Below are 15816 nucleotides of genomic sequence, written 5' to 3'. Positions count from 1 at the left end.
TAAAAGCAAGAGCTTTTCCAGGATACTGACATTGAGGAATTTTGTTGTCCATTATATAATAGTGACACAAACCAACAACAAGAATACATTGTCATTGAATAATTTTAAATTTTCATTAAGCATGTCTATTACCATCATGTTTCATATCTTCATATTTATGTTCCTTGGGTCAGATATGTAAAGATGGAATATTTTCGAGACTATATAACCAGTGTTATCTGCTAATGTTATGTCCTTATACGTTTTGGGGCAAGAAGAGGGAGGAGAAGTGAGGGGTTAGGGGGAGCAGGCAGCACTGGTGCTGGAATGATGTGAATTTTGGAGCCATGAGGAATCTGCACGCTAAGCAGCAGCAGATAGATGATAGTTCTAAGCAGAAAAGTGCTGTTTGGCTTGCTGGTAATTGGAAACTGGTCAGAGGCAGAGAACCGATGTGTATACCAAGGGGGGATCCAGAGTGTGGCAGATTGAATTTTTTAAGATGGCTGCAATAAGATCTCTCTTCTATATGCTCATTTTCCAATATGACATTGACACTCCTTCCATTAAGATGTGGGACCTGGGATATATTGGGATGCTAGCTCTTGGAACCCCACCACAGCCCACACATACGTCGGTGTTCTGGCTGACAGCCTCAGCTGACATCCCAGCCAACAGCGAGCACTGATGGTCAGACTCTAGTCTCATCATCTCCTCATTGTAACTACATGACAGACTCTGAGTGGAGAACTGCCCAGCTCAACGCAGTCAATCTCCAGAACCATGAGAGATGATAAGAAAATGATTGTTGTTGTTTTAACCTATCAAGTTCTGTGGTGATTTGTTACGCAGCAACAGTAATTGAAATGCAAAGTTAAGGTCCATCAGCCAGAGGGTCTGGAATAAGAGAGTTAAGTCAAGAGTGCGTTTCCAAGGTTCAAAGGTAAATAGCAGAAAGGATTTAGCACAGAAGGAGGATTCAAGATCAAGGATGGGGTAGCCAATTAGGGAATCTATAATGAAGCATGACTGGTCAAGGTTCTGTGACGTGGCAGACTACTTACTATTTGCCCTTTTTGAAAAAAAGTTCCACAGTTGTAGTCTCCCCCTCTTCCCTCTAACTTTTTTATCATGGAAAATGTCAAACATAAGCAAAAGCAGAGCAGCTAGTACAGTAAACCCCATATTCATCGCCCAGTTTCAACATGAGCAACTCCTGGCCAACCTTACTTACCTATACCCTCACTCATGTTCCCCCTGCACAAATCGGTCCTTCAATCACCAAATATTTATTGAATTTCTCTGACTCTCATCTAGGCACTGGGGATACAGTGGTAAACAAATAGACACCAGCTTGTATTGTAGTGTGTGTATGGGAAGACGAAACAAACAAGATTATTTCAAACAGTGATAATGCTATGAAGAAAATAAAACATGGAGGGGCTACTTTAGAAAGAAGAGCTGTTTGCGGGGGTCTCTGGCTAGATATTAAGTTTGGAATAGTTGAAAAGTATGGGGGACAGGGCCGAAGGAAGCAGACAACAAGGCACCAAAGTAGATGAACATTCTGTTGGTAGATGGAGAGAGAGAAAACATTTTAGAATTAAAAGAGGTGTTCCAAAAAGACCCTTAACATGAGAGAGTCTGCTGGTTTAAATCTGCTAGTCATATAAAAAGAGTCTCAATATCACTAGCCACCAGGGAAATGAGAATCAAAGCCACAGTGAGATACCACTTCACACCCACTAGGATGGGTATAATAAAAAAGACAGACAGTAACAACTGTTGGTGAAGATGTGAAGAAAGTGGAATCCTCATACATTGATGGTAGGGACATAATATGGTGCTACTGTTTTGGAAAAGGCAGTTCCTGGAAAAGTTAAACATAGAATTACCATACTATCCAGCAATTACACTCCTAGGTAAATAAATACCCAAGAGAAATAAAAACATGTGTCCACACAAAATCTTGAACAGAATAGCAGAATTACATTAGCCAAAAAGTGAAAACAGCCTAAATGTCTATCAATTGATGACCAGATAAGCAAATGTGGCATAGCCACATGATGGAATATTGTGCAGCTATAAAAATGAATGAAGTACTAAAACATGCTTCAACCTGTATGAACCTTGAAAACATTGTAGTAGGTGAAAGAAGCCAGTCAGAGAGGACCACATACTGAATGATTCCATTTACATGAAATAGAATAGACAAAACCATGGAGATGAAGTAGATTGGTGATTGCTAGGGCCTGGAGGGCAGGGAGATGGGCAATGACTGTTACCGATTACGGGGTTTCTCTCTTGGGTGATAAAAGTGCTCAAATTGATTGTGGGTCAAGTTTACCCATTTAAAGTGGGTAAATTTTACGGTATGTGAGTTAGATCTCAATAAAGTTGTCATTAAAAAAGACCAGCTGGCAATGCATTCAAGAATTGTTTTGAGATGGAATGATATACCTGGTATTTGCTTCAAAATAATCCATTATTGGGATAAAGTTCTAAGTGAAACAAGATTGGATGTGATTTAATCATTGTTAAAGCTGAGATATAGATACAAGGGGTGTTCATTATACTATTTTCTGTACTTTTCTATATATTTGATATTTTCCATAATAAACATGAGCAATGCATTTTTTTTTAAATTTAAAGACCTTTGGTTCTAGCACAGTATTAGCAGGTCATAACCATGAGAGTCGGAATATCCTGGTAAATAGCCCAGCCTCTAGAGGCAGTCTACATATTTTGAATCCTGGCCATGTAACTTCTTTATGCCTCAGTTTCCTCATCTATAAAATGGCAGCATTAAGCACCTACCTCACAGAGATGTTACAAGGATTAAATGAGCTAATATTCACAAAGTGCTTGGAACATTGTCTGTAACTTAGTAAGCATTATGTATGTTCCCCTTTTAATTTACAAAAGAAGAAGGGAGGGAGGAAAGGAGAGAAAAACCCTGATAAAATGAGAGAGCACCTGTTAGCAAAAGGGAGAATTCAAGTCTCAAGAATTTAAAGTCAAAAGATTTTGAGGTAATTCCCACCCCATTCATTATGGTGAAGCAGGAAGGGGGCAAAAGGCATAATCCTCATAGGTGACAAGGCTATATCTCCTTTCGGCAGTGACATTTTTGTTGTATTAGTAAGCAGAGAAATAAACCTTCAGCCACAAACGCAGAAGTCTTTGCACTTTATTTTTAAACCCATGGTATTTATTACCCCAGTATTACTGCCATGGCAAAGCACGACACTTCTGACCATCATGCTGTTTATGCAACTTGTCACACTTCCTCAAATTCTGCTTCCTGCCTACGTATTAACTGAGATGCGTGTATAGCCGACAGATACCAACAGCCACCTCAAAGAGGGTACTCGGGAGAGTGTAGGCATGCTCTGATGGCCTCCAGGACAGATGTGGGAGCACCAGGGATAGACCGGGAAACTAAAAAGTATTTTTTAAAAAGTTTTCTAAGTGTGTTTTTAAAATGTTTTGGTTTTTTTGGCTTGGACATTTCACTATGGAAAGGACCCATAATGAATGCCTATCCTTTGTGTGAAGAACAGGATTTAAAGTAAGGGTCTAAGTTTTCAGATGAAAACCCAAAGTTGTTTAGAATGGGAGTTCACAGTCACTTTTGGGTGATTTAACCATCTTTGTCCTTCTGACCATAGCAATTAAAGTTTTGTGACTTGCAACCACCCAGTAAGAAATACAATTTATATCACAGTTCAGTACACACATAGGTATATATGACTGAAACAAAATTTTTACGAAACAATACCCTTAATATGCTAGCTAAACTCAGATAGCTCCTATTCTTTTCATTATCTCATTTAAAAATTGCTGATTGCAACCCATTACATTGATTTTATGACAAGAAATTCAGCTTTGGCAACATCACTGCTGTCTTGGAGCTCAGCAGTTTCCATCTCATAACCCCTTTCACTTCATATTTCTCGTCCCTTGTGCTGTACGGGGTGGTGTGAGCACCTGTACCTCCATCCTCTGGCTTCCTGAGGCTGGGTGACCTCAGTCAAATGAAAGATGTTAGAAGTCTGGGGACAAGACCATCTCACTCAAGTGAAACCCTTGGGTTGAACACACATAGCTGATCAGAGAATGATTTCCTCCCTATCTTTAGAGAAAGAACTTTTTCTTCTTTCTCGTCCCCTCACTTTTAAATTGAGAATACAGTAGTCCCCCATTATTCGTGATTTGGCTTTTCGCGGTTTCAGTTACCCATGGTCAACCACAGTCCGAATATATTAAATGGAAAATTCCAGAAATTAACAATTCATAAGTTTTAAATTGTGCACCATTCTGAGCAGAGTGATGAAATCTTGGGCAACTCGCTTCATCCTGCCAGCATCTCCATGCTGGCAATTCAGATGTGCCAAAGAGAAGTTTTAAACTGCTCCCTTTAAGTGAAAAGGTGTGTACAGTATAATAAGATATTTTGAGAAAGAGAGAGAGAGACCACTTTTACATAACTTATTACAGTATATTTTGTAATAAAATGTTCTATTTTATTATTAGTTGTTATCTCTTACTGTACCTAATTAATAAGTTAACCTTTATCATAGGTGTGTATGTACAGGAAAAACATAGTCTGTATAGGGTTCAGTACTATCCGCAGTTTTAGGCATCCATTGGGGGCCTTGCAATGTATCTCTTGTGGATAAGGAAGGACTACTGTATGCTTTTGTTCTGTAAACATCCATACTTGCTTCTCATCTATGGGGGAAAAAGTGCTGTTGACATGCCTGAAGGAAAGTGCTGCTCAGACGCTAAAGCAGATCAGGAACTGATGGGTGACTTGTCCTCTTCAGCCGGCTGTTTCCAGACTCTTGCATCATTTGTCAGATGCTCTGGGAATGCAGTCCCATAGAATATGTCGATGTAGGCAGGTTCCCTCCGGCCGTTGTTCAGTGCCACCTTAGCTTACAGATGACCCTAGCAGCCATTTTCCTGCTCACAGTGAAGTGGGAGGAGAGAGGAGATAATTGTGCTTCTCAGCCCAACATGAGAAATAATTATGCTTCTCAGCCCGTCATTATGTTAAATATTTGCTGCTCAGGTGCTTGAAAATGATCTCTGTACTGAAAGCCTGCAGTAGCTGCAGTTAGAAGACGAGGTACAGGTTTCCTTTTCTCTACATCGGTGGGTATATTCGTGGTGTCCTCTCCGTTCTTGTCAGGAAAGATTTTCCACTGCCTTTTCCTCTGTGGCTGAAGCGTGATTCTTGTTTTGGGACTACTTACATGGAGATATTCTTGACTTCCTCCTTTCCTCCTTCAGAGAATACAGAAATACATCTTAGCGTATAAGAGCATTTAAAATGCAAAAAGCTGGTATTTTACTTGGTTGGGAGAAGTTAGAATCAGTTTCATAAATACTAAATCTAGAAGAAATGTAGAAGAATGTAAGATTCTACCCTTACATCATAGAAAAATATAATTTAAGATTGTTTTAAAATGTACATGAAGAAAAGAAACCACAATGAAAATTCTACAAGAGAATTGTAGGAAAATAATCTACAATATAGGGATGAAAAACATTTCAAGTGGGACTAGAAACTCAGAAATTTGTTGTGTGTGTGTGTGTTTCTCAAATGGCAATGATCATATGAAAGATGATTGAACTCACAAGCAATCAGGAAATGCAAATTAAAGTAACAGTGAGAAATGATATCTATCATACTGGAAAAAATGCAAAGTGCATGAAAACCTGTTCCTGACAGGGAGCCAGAAAAGTGACTAGTCCTATATAGTGTTCATTTCCAATAGAGAAGGAAATTTGCCTACGTACCCATAATACAACCATCTAAGTCATGAAAATAACATTGATATGTTACTATAATTCAATCTACAGAAACCATTCAAGTTTCACAAATTGCCCCAAAAATGTCCTTTATAACAAAAGTGTCCAATATATAATCATGTGCTGCATTTTACAAAGATTTTCATTAAAATATAGCTAACATACAATATTATATTAGTTTCAGGTGTACACACTAGTTATCCAACATTTATATACCTAAAGAACTGATCACCATGGTAAGTCCAGAGCCTATGTAAACTGTACCATGCTATCACAATATTATTGACTATATTCCTTATGCTGTACATTACATCTCCATGACTTATGTGTTTTATACCTGGAAATTTGAACCTCTTATTCCCCTTCACTTTTTAATTCCCTTTTTAATTTTTCAATTATAGTTGACGTTCAATATTATTTTGTATTAGTTTCAGGTGTACAGCATAGCAGTTACACATTTAATAATTTATGCAGTGATCTCCCCAATTAGTCCAGTACCCACCTGGCACTATACTTAGTTGTTGCAACATTACTGACTATATTGTCTATGCTGTATTTTATATCCCCATGATTATTTTGTAACTATCAATTTGTATTTCTTAATCCCTTGACCTTTTCATCCAGCTCCCCAACCCCTCTCCCATCTGGTAACCATCAGTTTGTTCTTTGTGTCTATGAGTCTTTTTCTGTTTTGTTTGTTAGTTTATTTTGTTCTTTAGATTCAACATATAGGTAAGTGAGATGATATAGTGTTTGTATTTCTCAGTCTGGCTTATTTCAATTAGCATGATACCCTCTAGATCCATCCATGTTGTCACAAATAATGAGATTTCATTCATTTTTATGGCTGAAATGGAATATTTGAGTAATAGTCCATTGTATGTATGTACCATATCTGCTTTATCCAATCATCTGTTGATGGGCACTTGGGTTGCTTCCATATCTTGGCTATTGTAAATAGTGCTGCAATGAACATAGGGTTGCACATGTAGTGTTTTGGATTTCTTTGAATAAATACCCAGAAATGGAATTGCTGGGTCATAAGGTAGTTCTATTTTTAATTTTTTGAGGAACTTCCAAACTTTTTTCCATAGTGGCTGCACGAATTGGCAATCCCACCAACAGTGCACGAGGGTTCCCTTTTTTCTTCATCCTCTCCAACCCTTGTTGTTTGTTGATTTATGGATAATAGCCATTCTACCAGGTGTGAGGTGGTATCTCATTGTGGTTTTATTTGCATTTCTCTGATGATTAGTGATGATGAGCATCTTTTCATATGTTTATTGGCCATCTGTATGTCCTCTTTGGAGAAATGTCTATTCAGGTCCTCTGCCCATTTTTAAATTGGATTGTTTGTTCTTCTGGTGTTCAGTTGTATGAGTTCTTTATAAATTTTGGATATTGATCCTTAACAGATGTATCATTGGCGAGTATCTTCTTCCATTCAGTAGGATGTCTTTTTGTTTTGTTGGTAGTTTTCTTTGCTGTGCAAAAACTTTTTAGTTTGATGTAGTCCCATATATTTATTTTTTCTTTTGTTTCCCTTGCCCGAGGAGATAGATCAGAAAATTATTATTAACAACAATGTCAGAGAGTTTACTGCCTATATTTTCTTCTAGGAGTTTTATGGTCGGATCTTACATTTAAATCTTTAATCCATTTTGAGTTTATTCTTGTATATGGAATAAGAAGGTGGTCCAGTTTCATTCTTTGCACATATCTGTCTAGTTTTGCCAACACTATTTATTGAATAGACTGTCTTTATTCCATTGTATATTCTTGCCTTATTTGTCATAGATTCCATGACCATATAGGTGTGAGTTTATTTCTGGACTCTCTATTTTGTCCCATTGATTTATGTATCTGTTTTTATGTCAGTATCATGCTGTTTTGATTACTATAGCCTTGTAGTATAGTTTGATATTAGGTAGGGTGATGCCTCCAACTTTTTTCTTTTTTTCTCAAGATTGCTCTGGCTATTCAGAGTCTTTAATGGTTCCATACAAATTTTAGGATTATTTGTTCTAGCTCTTTCTATGAAAAATCCCATTGGTATTTTGACAGGGATTGCATTGAATCTATAGATTCCTTTGGGTAGTATGGACATTTTAATGATGTTAATTCATCCTATTCATGAGCATGGTATGTGCTTCCATTTGTTTGTATTTTCTTCAGTTTCTTTCTTCAGTGTCTTACAGTTTTCTGAGTACAGGTCTTTAACCTCTTTGGTTAAATTTATTCCTAGGTATTTTATTTTATTTTATTTTATTTTATTTCTGATGCAGTTATAAATGTGATTGTTTTTTAAAATTTTCTTTCTGACAGTTCATTATCAGTGTATAAAAATGCAGCCAATTTCTGAATATTATTAATTTTGTATATTGCTACTTTACTAAATTCATTTATCATTTCTAATAGGTTTTTTTTTCCTAGCAGTTTTTTGGTGGACTCTCTGAGGTTCTCTATATATAGTTTCATGTCATCTGCAAATAATGAGTTTTACTTCTTCCTTTCCAATTTGGGTGTCTTTTATTCTTTTTTCTTTTCTGATTGCTGTGGCTAGGATTCCCAATACTATGTTGGATAACAGTGATGAAAGTGGGCATTCTTGTCCTTTTCTGATATTAAGGAGAATGCTTTTAGCTTTCCTCCATTGAGTGTGATGTTAGCTGTGAGTTTGTCATATATGGCCTTTATAATGTTGAGGTATGTTCCCTTTATTCCCACTTTACTGAAAATTTTTATCTTAATGGAAGCTGAATTTTGTCAAACACTTTTCCTGCATCTATTGATATGATCATATGATTTTTATTCTTCATTTTGTTTACATGGTGTATTACATTAAGTGATTGTGGATATTGAACCAACCTTGCATACCAGGAATAAATCCCACTTGATCGTGGTGTATGATCTTTTTAAGGTATTGCTGAATTCAGTTTGTTGATGATTTTTGCATCTGTGTCCGTCAGGGATATGAACCTATAGTTTTTGTTTTTTTGTAATGTCTGGTTTTGGAATGAGGGTAATGGTGACCTCGTAAAATGACCTTGGGAGCTTTCTCTCCTCTTGAATTTTTTGGAATAGTTTGAAAAGGGTAGGTGTTAATTCTTCTGTGAATGTTTGGCAAAATTCACCTGGGGAGCCATCCGGTTCAGGACTTTTGTTTGTTGGGAGTTTTATTTACTTATTCATTTATTTATTTATTTTTATTACTTATTTCATTTCATTGGTAGTGATTAGTTCAAGTTTTCTGTTTCTTCTTGATTCAGTCTTGGAAGATTGTATTCTTCTAGGATTTTTTCCATTTCATTCAAATTGTCCAATTTGTTGGCATATCATTGTTCATAACATTTTCTTACCAGTCTTTATATTTCTGTGGTGTCTGTTATCACTTCTTCTCTTTCATTTCTGATTTTATTTATTTGGGTCCTCTCTTTTTCTTGATGAGTCTGGTTAAAGGTTTATCGATTTTGTTTATCTTTTCAAAGAACTAGCTCTTGATTGCATTGGTCTTTTGTATTGTTTCTTAGACTCTCATTTATTTCCACTCTGATTTTTATTATTTCCTTTCTTTTACTCACTTTGGGCCTCCTTTGTTGTTCTTTTTCTAGTTCCTTTAAGTTTAAGGTTATATTGTTTATTTGAGATTTTTCTTGTTTCTTGAGGTAGGTCTGTATTGCTATGAATTTCCCTCTTAAGACTGCTTTTGCTGTGTCCCAGAGATTTTTGTGTCATTCTGTTTTCATTTTTATTTGTCTTAAGATAATTTTGATTTCTTCCTTGATCTTGTTGATCCATTCATTATTTAGTAGCATATTATTTAACCTCCATGTGTTTGTGTGTTTTTCAGGGTTTTTTTTTTTGTGGTAATTGATAATTGATATGATTTTGATCTTAAATTTATTCAGACTTGTTTGGTGGCCTAATATGTGGTCTCTCCTGGAAAACATTCCACTTGTACTTGAAAAGAATGTATATTCTGCTGCTTTGGGGTGAAATGCTCTAAAAATATCAGTTAAATTAACCTGGTCTAGTGTGTCATTAAAGGCCACTGTTTCCTTGTTGATTTTCTGTGTGGAAGATCTGTCCATTGGTGTCAATGGGGTATTAAGATCCCCTATTATGATTGTATTACTGTTGATCTCTCCCTTTATGTTAATCAATATTTCCTTTATATATTTAGTTGCTCCTACATTGGGTGCATAAATGTTTACAAGGGTTATATCCTCTTGTTGAATTGACCGTTTTATCATTATGTAATGACCCTGTTTGTCTGGAATTATAACCTTTGTTTTAAAGTCTGCTTTTTTTGATTAGTGTTGCTACCCCAGCTTTTTTTCATTTCCATTTGCATGAAATATCTTTTTCCATCCCTTTACTTTCAGTCTCTGTGTGTCTTTCACTCTGAAGTGGGTTTTTTTGTAGAGAGCATATGTACGGGTCTTGTTTTCTTCAGCTGCCCTGTGTCTTTTGATTGGAGCATTTAATCCATTTACATGTAGAGTGATTATTGATAGGTGCATAGTTATTTCCATTTTATTATTCATATTTTTCATTTTTTGTTTGTTTTTTTCCCTTCTTCTTAAAGCAGTCCCTTTAACATTTCTTATAATACTGGTTTGGTGGTGATGAACTCCTTTAGCTTTTTCTTGTCTTGGAAGATCTTTACCTCTCCTTCTATTTTAAATGGTAGCTTTGCTATAGAGTAGTCTTGGTTATAAATCCTTGCTTTTCACTACTTTTAATTTTTTTGTGCAAATCCCTACTTGCCTGCAGTATCTGTTGAGAAATCAACTGATCATCTTATGAGAGCTCCCTTGTAAGTAACTAGTTGCTTTTCTCTTGCTGCTTTTTGAATTCTCTCTTTGTTTCTAATCTTAGGAATTTTATTTATGATGTTCCTTGGTGTGAGCCTCTTTGGGTTCATCTTATTTAGGACTCTCTATGCTTCTTGGACTTGTATGTATATTGCCTTCACCAGGTTAGAAAAGTTTTCAGTCATTTTTTCTTCAAATAGGTTCTCAATCCCTTGATTTTTCTCTTCTCCTTCTGGTACTCCTATGATGCAAATGTTGTTATGCTTGATATTGTCCCAGAGGTCTCTTAAACCATCCTCAAAGTTTTTTATTCTTTTTGCTGCTCTGATTGTGTGTTTTATGCTGTCTTGTCTTCCAAATCGCTGATTTGATTCTCTGCTTCATCCCCTCTGCTGGTGATTCTTTCTAATACATTCTTCATTTTAGTTATTGTATTTTTTATTTCTGACTGATTCTTTTTTATGTCCTTTTTTTTTATGCTTGCTATCTCTTTGTTGATATTCTCACTAAATTCCTTGAGCATTTTTATCACCATTGTTTTGAACTCTTATCAGGTAGGTTGGTTGCCTGCATTTCATTTAGTTCTTTTTATGGATTTTTTTCCTGTTCTTTTACTTGGGATATTTTTCTTTGCTTTCTCATTTTGGCTGCCTTTCTGTGTTTGTTTCTATGTATTAGGTAGATCTGCTACATCTCCCAGTCTTGGCTGGGTGGGCTTATGTAGTTGGTGCTTTGTGGGGCCAAGGGCACAGTATCCCTGGTCACCTGTGTCGGGTGCTCCAGGAGTGTCCCTTCTGTGGGTTGTGTGTGCCCTCCTGTTATAGTTGAGCTTTGATTGCTATTGGCATATCATTGGGTGGTATTGACCCTCAGGCTGACTGACTGTGGGTTTTGGCCATGTCCCCAACTTATGTGTTGCTGTTCGTGGATAGCCCATGGAGCAGATTTGCCCCAGTGGGCTCTGATGCTCACTGAGATCACTTTTTTGCGTGTGGTGCTTGTGGGGCTAACTGGGTGGTGCTCTTCTGTGGTCTGATGTTGCCCTCCATGTATGTTTGTTCTAGGGCCTCATGGGAGGAGATCTGGTGCAGGCTTAGGTCAGCCACTGCCTGTGATGATCCAGGGACTCCCTCATAGGAGCTACATAGTGACCCACAGTTGGTCGCTCCCTGTGCTGAACCTGGAAGTGTGTGTTAGAGGCCATGCTGCTAATCAAAAATGGCTGCCACCAGTACCAGGCCTTGGGTAGCTCTGCAAAATGCCCAGGGCGCCCTGAGGTCTGTTGACATCCTCTGTTTCCCATAAGGCTCAGCTGCTGATAGAGCCTCATGTGCTTTATGAGTTGGGTAAGGTGGGGTCTCAGAAAGTCACCAGGGTGGGATGTGTGGTACTCACCAGGTTAATGCAGATTCAGGTTTGGTGCCAGTGCTAAACCTAGAACTACTTAGCAAAAGTCTCAGAGCACACTGAGGCCAGCTGCTGCTCACCTGGGGCCCACAGACCCCAGAGAGTTGTCCAAGAAAGAGTACAGTGTGGGCCGGTTGACTACTGACTGCAAAGGTGCCTCAGGTGTTGTGCGAGTTGTGTGGGGCAGGATTTTTGGGAGTCACTGGGATGGAGTGAGCAGAGTTCACCAGATCAATGCAGATTCAGATTTGGCCGTGTGTGGAAAGGACTCAACAAAAGAAAGATGGTACCCAACTGCCAGATGCACAGGAGAAGGATTCTACACAGGGAAAATGGCAACTTCCAGTCCTTCCTGAAGCCATACAATTCAGTCTCTCCCTGTATGTCTCTTATGCCTCCTGAGTCACCGTCCCTCTACCAGAGCCCAGGGTAAGTGCCTGTGAGCGAGTGAATGTGCATGGGCTTTTTAAGATATTGTCTGGGTTTCCTGTAGCCTCCTGCCTCACCTAGACTGTCAAAAACCTCACTGTTTTCCCCAGCCAGATGTTGTGGGGGCTTCTCTTCCCAATACTGGTACTCTGGGCTGGGGACTCCCATGTGGGGATTTGGTTCCTCACTCCTCCAACGGCCCCCCCCATGGCTGAGATATCCTTCTTCATTTTCAACCACCCCACACAGGTGTAGGGCTGGCCCTTTTTTGGTCTCCCCTCCTACCAGTCTCGATGTGGCTTCTTCTTTATATCCTTAGGTATAGGACTTCTGTTCAGCTAGACTTCAGATGATTCTCTGTTGATTGTTCTCTAATTTAATAGTAATTGTAACATCATGGGAGGAGGCAAGCACAGTGTTTATCTACTCAGTCATCTTATATCCCCACACTGAAAGTTAAGTTGTTTAAATTTCTTTTTTTTTTTTAAATTAAAGTTTATTGGTGTGACAATTGTTAGTAAAGTTACATAGATTTCAGGTGTACAATTCTGTATTACATCATCTGTAAATCACATTGTATGTTCACCACCCAGAGTCACTATGGGTGGTAAATTTCTTTTACACCTATTTATTTTTGTGAAATTTGAATAATACATTTAAAATTTTATCCTGCTTTAGCCAATATTTGCCAACTTCAATCAGAAAGACAAAGAGAAATTTTAAATTAAATATTTATCCTTCAAAGTTTACAAACCTAAATAAATACAGAAGAAATTTAAATACTCTTACATTCAAATTATTTTTTTATAAGTTTGTAGAATTCATGGTGCTGTGTTATCAAAGCTTAAAATTGCACAAAGACTTTTGAAACACCTTCATTCACTTATTTGATTAACCCCCATATATAACCAATTACTCATCTCTGCCACGATACCCACCCTGTGTGATGTGCTCCTCACTGTACCCATTCTTCCCACCTCCCATGTCAGGCTACCCTTCCACGGGGGTGCCTTCCTCAACCTGCTGGGGCTCTGACTCTCTGTGCCATTCAGTTGGAGGTTAACTCTTACGCTGCTGAGCTAAGTTGAGCCACTCCTCCATGTGGAAAACCCCCTCTTAACCTTCCTCAGAAGCCATCTCTATGCTCTTGGACCACCATGGCTCACCCTGTCCCCATTTTATGATGTGGATGCCTACTTTTCTTTGGCTAATCTGAAAAATTTAGGACCAAGTTGTTCAGGGAAAAAAAAAGACAGAAAAAAAAATGGAAGAGAAAGTCAGAGGAAAAAGAATGATAATTTGTTTTTAATCTTCCTTCAAAATATTCATAGATATAAGTTTCCCTCTAAGTACTATTTAGGTGCATCTCACACATTTTAATATATAGTACTTTCATTGTCATTCAGTTGTAAGTAGCTTATAATTTCCTCCATGATTTTTTGTTTAACCCAAGCGTTATACGTTTGTTTAAATAAGATGAGAACTTCAATAAAATTCTGTGTAAAAGGAATTCAAAAAGTCATTTTACTTGTTTTCTCTAGGCATGTTAACTGCCAATGACCTCTTTCTGGCTTAACATGGAAAGTCAACAAGTATTTATGTCTTTAAGATGCCATTTTAAATATTATCACCAGGGCAACACGTTATACAACTACCAATCAGTATTATAAGCCTTTTAGAGATGAGGAATTATTTCCCCAGGATATAACAGTTTCTGAAGTCTGGAAGTCTTACAAATCTTTTTTAGAATTAATGTTGTCAGGTCAGTTTTATGATGCAGAAAATTCTGTGCTTTTCTGGCACCTTCGGGGGAAATGGAAATATTTTGTAAAGATTTTTCACCAGAGCTAGAAGAGTCTAGTTTTTCAAGGATAAATGTTAAAATGTGTGAAAAGAAAAAGAGGAAGCTTTGAAAAAGCCCAAAATTCACAGTTTTGAATGGGTTATACAAATTTTGCATCTATATTTAGTAACATGTTTTTTAGTTTGAGTTTGAGCATTAAATGTTCTGTATCTTTGCTCTTTTTTTCCCACTTAGACTATCCATTTCTGAAAATGGTGACTTAAAAATCTCGAAGTAGAAAATTAACTAATTGCACTGTTCTGTTGCTTATTGCTCCGTATATTTTTAAGCCTACATTATTAAGTACATATATGTTCATGATCATTAAATCTTCTTGGTTCCTGTTTTCTAATACCAATATATAACACTCCTATTTATCTGATATGATTTTTTCACTTTATGCATTCTTTTTTGTCTAGTATTAAAATTGCTATACTTGATTTGTTTTAGTTTAAATCTAAGTAGTTTATAAATTTAAAATCCCTTTAAAAATATTTTTTAAAAAAGTTTTACCTTACCACCTGACTCAAGAACTAAACAGTAATAATTACATCATCTACCTATGTGCTTCTCTCCTTCCTCCTGTGCCTCCACCCTCATTTACCTGGTACTAGCTATCCTAAATATTGTGTATATCATTGCCTTACTTTGAAAAACAAATACATATATATATATATGTTATACATATACATATATACATATATATAATATGTAATATATATATGTTTTTCTCATATATATATATACATATATATATATATGTATATATATATATGAGAGAGAGAGAGAGCCAAGAAAATGTTAAACACATTTTAAGAAAGGAAAACTGTATTAAAATTGTAATACTTAATATATGCCAATAACAAAAGATGAATACAAGTCACGTTTGACTTCTGCAATTACAAGAGGTGCTCAAAGTGGTTACCATCAGCGTCCAGACACTTCTGATTATGGAGAACTACTACTCAGGCAGTTGTTTTCTATTAGCTGTTTTTAAACTTGAAAGACTTTATCATTTGTAGTCTTCTTGGACTTGCTTTTATCACTCAACATTATGCTGCTTATTTTTAAGAATAAGAAAACAATGAAGTTTGTTGCATTGATTGACTCTTCCTTTCACAAATGATTTCTCTGTAGCATGTGAAGCTGTTTGATAGCATTTTACCCACAGTAGAGCTTCTTTCAAAATTGGAGTCAATACTCTCAAACCCTGCTGCTGTTTAATCAAATAAGTTTATATAATATTCTAAATCTTTTATTGTCATTTCAATAATCTTCACAGCATATTCACCAGAAGTAGACTCCATCTCAAGAAACCACTTTGTTTGCTCATCCATAAGAAGCAACTTCTCATCTGCAAAAGTTTTTATCATGAGATTGTAGCAGTTCAGTCACATCTTTAGGCTCCACTTCTAGTTGTCTTGCTCTTTCCACTGCATCTTCAGTTACTTCGTCCACTGAAGTCTCAAACCTCCCAAAGTCATCCATGAGGGATCAAATCAACTTCTTCCAAACTCCTGT

This window comes from Rhinolophus ferrumequinum, chromosome 5 (genome assembly GCF_004115265.2).
Source record: "Rhinolophus ferrumequinum isolate MPI-CBG mRhiFer1 chromosome 5, mRhiFer1_v1.p, whole genome shotgun sequence".
Lineage (NCBI taxonomy): Eukaryota > Metazoa > Chordata > Mammalia > Chiroptera > Rhinolophidae > Rhinolophus > Rhinolophus ferrumequinum.
This window is presented reverse-complemented; position numbering follows the sequence as displayed.